This window comes from Orycteropus afer, unplaced genomic scaffold (assembly GCF_000298275.1).
Source record: "Orycteropus afer afer isolate SDZICR_OR568_19922 unplaced genomic scaffold, OryAfe1.0 scaffold00319, whole genome shotgun sequence".
Classification (NCBI taxonomy): domain Eukaryota; kingdom Metazoa; phylum Chordata; class Mammalia; order Tubulidentata; family Orycteropodidae; genus Orycteropus; species Orycteropus afer.
The window spans coordinates 2508881-2514780 of NW_006921906.1; the positions used below are offsets into that span (position 1 = coordinate 2508881).

General features: G+C 38.2%; 1 protein-coding gene across 1 annotated transcript in view; it reads left to right on the forward strand.

Annotated features, from left to right (window-relative positions):
• Positions 1–5900, forward strand: part of MPP7 (membrane palmitoylated protein 7) — a 388287-nt gene that overhangs the window by 140206 nt on the left and 242181 nt on the right. The gene's annotated exons all lie outside the window — the stretch shown is intronic.

Genomic DNA, 5900 nt, shown 5'->3' on the forward strand with positions numbered 1-5900 from the left:
TCTTCCATTGCATCAATTCTACTCCTTTGACCTTTCAATGTGTTACCTATTTCTGACAATTTAGTATTAATCCTCTAGATTTCTGTCTGTAGATTTAGGATCATTTCTAATTTTTCATTTATTTTGTCATTTTGTTCTTGCATTTTCTTCCAAAATTCTTCTAGGGTTTTTTTCCCTGTGTTTTCTTTGGTCTGTCTCTCAATCCTTTGAAGATATCTAACTATAATTCTTTTGAATTCCTCATCAGGGAGTTCCAATGCTGCGTCTTCCTCAGGGATGTGTTTTGAGTCTGTATGCTGGTCCCTTGTTTCTCCTGCTTTATCTTGCTTCTTTGTGTGAACTGTGATGCTCTGTTGTCTCTGAGGCATTGTGAAGTTTCTGTTTATATTTAATTGGTGATTATATGTTGAAGTGACTTGCCCACAATTTTGGTTTTCTTTGTTTTGTTTGTATGTTATGAATACAGGCAGGGTACTGTGCTGTGCTCCTCTATTCACTAGTTCACAGCACTTATACACTCACCACCTGTGTCCTTTCCTTTGTCAGCCTTTCATATGTTCTTGCTGACCCTGTCAAACAGAGCCTATTCTTAGATCCCTGGAATCCGAATGAGAATACTATCCCTTTAAAATCCAAAATGGTTGCCACTTGTAGACATTAAAAATGGCTGCACCCTTGTTCACTTTAAATATCCAAAATGGCCACCACTTGTAAACATTCAAAGTGGCTGCGTCCTTGGTCACTTTAAATATCCAAAATGGTTGTCACTTGTAAACATTCAAAATGGCTGCACCCGCAGTCACTTTAAATATCCAAAATGGCTGCCACTTGTAAACAATCAAAATGGCTGCGCCCTCTGGATAGCAGAAAGTCCACAGCTCAGGTTGTCTCCCTCCTTGCTATTTCCCTTCCTAGTCATAGGCCACCAAAGCAGTTGTCCCTGCAGCCCTTGGTGACCAGGGCTGATCTTTAGGTCAATTCTCAGGTCCCAATACCATTTGGAAATATTCAGGCTGGTTGGTCTTGTCAGAGTAGCTGACAGTCCTTAGCTGTGACTTTCTGTGTACTCACTGTTTTCATTCAGGTTTTTCCACTAGTTGGTGCCTAATCCACTTCTGTATAGTTCTTCAAGGCTCAGGGTTCCAGGATTATCTTCTTTGTCTCTGTCAATTGATTTTTCTTTTCTTTGTTGAAGAGGGTCTATGTCACTTGTCTGACTATTCCTCCATCTTAACGGAAGTCTATACAGATATTCTTAAAGCATACACAAATACGTATGTAGAAATATCATCTGCCAACCTTATATATGGTCATGAGTATAATCCCTTTTGCCTGTTGTCGTCATATGCTGTCAAGTCAGACCAGCCTTCTGGTTAGTGGTCAAGTGCCTTAGGCACTATGCTACCAGAGCTCCTCCCTTTTGCCTAGATATACCTAAATAGTTTAAAAGTATTTTAAAAATAATATGTGTTTGTTGCCATTGAGTTAATTTTGACTGATGGCAACCACATTTGCAGAGCAGAACTTCTCCATAGTATTTTCAAGGTTGTGACCTTTCGGAAGCAGATCACCAGACCTATCTTCCGAGTTGTCTCTGTTTGGGTTTGAACCATCAATCTTTCAGCTAGTAGTTGAGCACTTAACTGTTTGCACCATCTAGAGTTATGTAGGTGGATCTATGTTTTGTCATCTTTTCCCTTGACTTTTTAGAATGTGTGGAATATGTATATTGATCTTGATTTATGTCATAGACATATTTTTAAAAAGTTGCTAATGTGGGTGGAGAAAAGGAATGTGTGAAGTTATTAGTGTAGGCTAAAAATGTTCACAAACCAAGAGTTAAGATTCTGAATAGGGCTGAATAATACTGGGTATTTAAAAATAAACTTGTTGTTAAAATTAGTAAATTTTTTTATTCTATAATAGACTCTCCTAGGGCATCATGCTGGTTGTTTTTTGTTTTTGGTACTCTTGTTCCTTGGAGAGAAGAATATCCACCAACAATAGGTTGTGATAGTATGGCAGTAGAGATCTTCACCTAAAAGATGGACTGTATGCTTTGATTAGAAAGCTTCATGTTTTGTCTTAACAGTGTCTCCACAGTCTATGAATAATTAATGTATGTTTAAGATTGAATTCCTTATGTACTTAAAATGAGACCATTCTTCTTCTCAGTTTAGCATTACTTAATTAATCATTGTACATATCTGTCTCAGTTGATGTTTCATCATGCCTAGCCTAAACATAGGACAGATGAAGCTATATATATGTTTCTTCTACACACAACTTTGTTACAAGAGTGTACAGAAACAAGGTTTTCTAATTGTATGAGTAGTCTTAGTGTCATGTTGATCCTTTAGTCTGAAGATTCATTTATCTAGTACTAAATCGCATAGCTCCATCTTCTGCTTCTCCCCAGTCACACCCTACACCCTGCCTTTCCAGTTTCCCTTTCTTTTTATCATACCATTTCAGTTGAACCATAGCCACTTCTCCATCCTACTATTGTTATCATTGCAGCTTTCAGTTGTTATCTACTCAGCACTTGGACCATACCCTCCAGTAACCTTAAACTACATCATGTATTAATTTCATTTAGGCTTCAAGTCTACATAAGCAGCTATGAATCATCTTCAGTCTAATATGATTTAGTAAAATCATAGTCACATACTATAAAAATGATGTGGCAGGGACATCACCTCTACTTTCACAATAGGGAAAGGGAATCAAGATTAAAAGCCCAAGACTGTTTCCTGTAAGGCAGAGATCAGACATACCTCCTCTCTCTAAATTTCTTCCAAATTCTAACACCAGTTGTCCCTCACACAGCATTCTTTACTTCTCTGTTGGGTTCAGTTATTTGTTGCAATAGCTACACATAACTCACAGACCACAATCACGATGGATGGGGGTTTATTAGAGAAGTTACAGGTTATAATTCAGTATCAGGAACAACTTGGAATAACATTCTTTGGTCAGGACAGCTCCTTGGCCATGCTTGTAGGTAGGTCTCTCCCTCAACCTCGGGGCCCCTTGGGCTGATCTCTGCCCTGCTCAGACAAGCTCATTAGCTACACTGATAAGTGCCCAGAGGCACCCCGCTCCATCAGAAGCCTTCTGTCTGAAGACACTCAACTCTTTAGCTTCTTGCTTTGTGGGTTGGCAGGCCTACTGTAACTGTGTTACTCTTTGGGCCGGGAAACCCACCTGACCATCTTGTACTGGTCTGCTGGTTCTTCTGCCACAGTTTCTCTGCCATTGCTTACACCATCTGTATTACAGCTCTTGCTTTCTCTCTCTCTCTCTCTGTCTCTCTCTTTCCTGGGTCTAGGAAGTTCTCAGTGCAGCAACCTTGGGTCTAAAGAACATGTTCCTGGCTCTTCTTTCTTGGCAGTAGTGAGGTACGCCCATATGCCTTTGGGATGACTTACATTAAGCCTACTCAATGGCAAAATTGACCAGTCCCCTCGATAAGGTTCCATGCACCTTGTTTGCATGTCCCTATCTCCACAAGGGTGCCATGGACCTTATTTACATTATTAGCAAGCTATCCAGTCCCATTAGTAGGCCATAAGCATCTCATTTGCATAACCCCACCCAGTCATTTGGTGGGAGTTGCAATACCATGGTGAGAAAGTCCATATAAAAGCTATCCATTGCACCACACATGCTTTGTCTGTGTAATTCTTCTCTAAACTTTCTGAACCACAAGCAGTTGGGCAAGTTAGAGGTTTTTATTTTTTGCTTTACCCTTGAATTGCTTTTGATGTAGTCCAGTCATTATGTCTACATCTTATAATCTTGATTGTGGAATGACTGTTCTTTATTGTTTAACAAACAAATCAACTCCTTTTCTCTTTTACAAAGCATCATCGCTTTATTTTCATCTGCCTGGGAAGTGAATGTTACTTCCTGAGTTCTTTTTCCATTGTTTCTTTCTCCTCTCCTTTCCCATCTAATGATTTGGAGATAATTCTTATAATAAAAACAAATTTTGTGAAGATAATTCTTAAAAGTTTGTATGAAATGTTAAAGACTTTTGGTGACTTTCTGGCATTAAGAATTGCTTGATACCATTTTTCTGATATCAGAGTATGTTATATACTCAGTGAAATCCTTGTAAATTTAAGATCCCAGGATTATTTTGTATTTCTGTATAACTGATAGGCATTTCAAGTGAAAGATGAAAGTCTATAAACAATTGTAAAGTACTTAAACCATGAAAAGAAATTTTCTACTTTTCTCTTACAAATGTTAGTCATATTTAGAGGTCTTGAAAAAAATTACTGGCAGACCTAATGTTAAAAGGCTCAAAAGCAAGATCTGATTAAAAATACTACTTCTTGAGTTAGATTATACTGCTGGCTGTTTTATGCCACAATCTCTGTTCAGAGCCAGGATTTCCTGACCTTTAGTTCTGCCAAAAGAATAAGGAGAACAGTGTTTATAATGACAAATTGATCCTATACCTAATGAACCATGTCCATTTTTACTTCAAGGATTAGAAGCCCAGATCCAGAATGATTGAATAATTTGAACAAAGGTTTGTTGTCAGATTTGTTCTCAGTAAGGCAATACTCATGGGCCATCTATTCAATTCTAACTCATAGCAATGAGACTGTATGGCAGAGTGGAAGTGTCCCACGTGGTTTCCTAGACTAAAATCAGAACAAGAGTAGTTCGCCAGGTTTTTTTGCCCATGAAGCTGCTGGTGGGTTTGAACTGCTGACCTTTTGTTTAGCAACTAGGCACTTAACCATTATGCCACCAGGGCTTCTTAAGACATCACTAGTGTGGAATACTGCTCTCTAGTGGTGTAGTAGGTAAGGCATTTGGCTGCTAACCAGAAGGTCGGTAGTTCAAGCCCACCAGCTATTCAGTGTGAGAAAGATGAGGCAATCTACTTCGGTAAAGATTTACAGTCTTGGAAACCCAGTGGGGGTTGCTATGAATCATAATTGACTTGATGGCAGTGGGTTTTTTCTTTCTTTCTTTTCTTTTTTTAATGTGGTGTCATCTCCAAAATGTTCTTTATATTAGTTCTAACATTAATAATCTGGAAAAAAGTGAAAATTATTTATAGCTACTGCAGTAGTTACAATGTGGAGAAGAGTATCATGCTTGGTGTAAAGTACATACATAATTTGTAAAGTAGAGGGTTGGCAAAAAAGGAAAAGTCCTTTGATGAGATGAATTGACACAGTGGCTGCAAAGATGGGCTCAAACATATGAGGATTGTGAGGCCAGCACAGGACTGGGCAGTGTTTCATTCTGTTGTACATAGGGTTGCTGTGAGTTAGAGCCGACTCAACGGTACTAACAACAACACTGCAGCAAAGGAATTAATAATATTTTTCTATATCAATGAAGCATTTTATCTATTATTTTAGGAGTGTGCTATAAGATGTATTCCAAACTATTTCTACGTGCTTGATGTTGATGACAAACGATTGATTCCCTGGGTGTTTGAGATGGGATATTTACTTTATATTGGTGTACAATTACATAAATCAATATAGTCAGTACCTTTTCATTAAATAATATATTGATAGCACTAAAATTACATTTATTGACTTTTCTTGCAAACATTTGGCATATTGTATTTATCATTAAAGCTGTTAAACTGATGGCAGGGAACGTTTTGTCATTTTTCTTTTTGTTTTCTAGAGAATATAATCAGATTCTCATCTTTCTAGTCTACTCTTTACCAATTACTTGGGTCCATCATTGTGTATCTTTCTTACCTATTGTGAAAGCCTCCCTGCCCACCCACACCCCATTCCCTTAATGCATCTTACTAGGATAAACTTTTTGTTGTTGTTATGTGCCGTCGAGTCAAACCCGACTCATAGCGACCCCTCCTTGGGTTTCCGAGGCAGTATCACTACGGAAGTAGGATT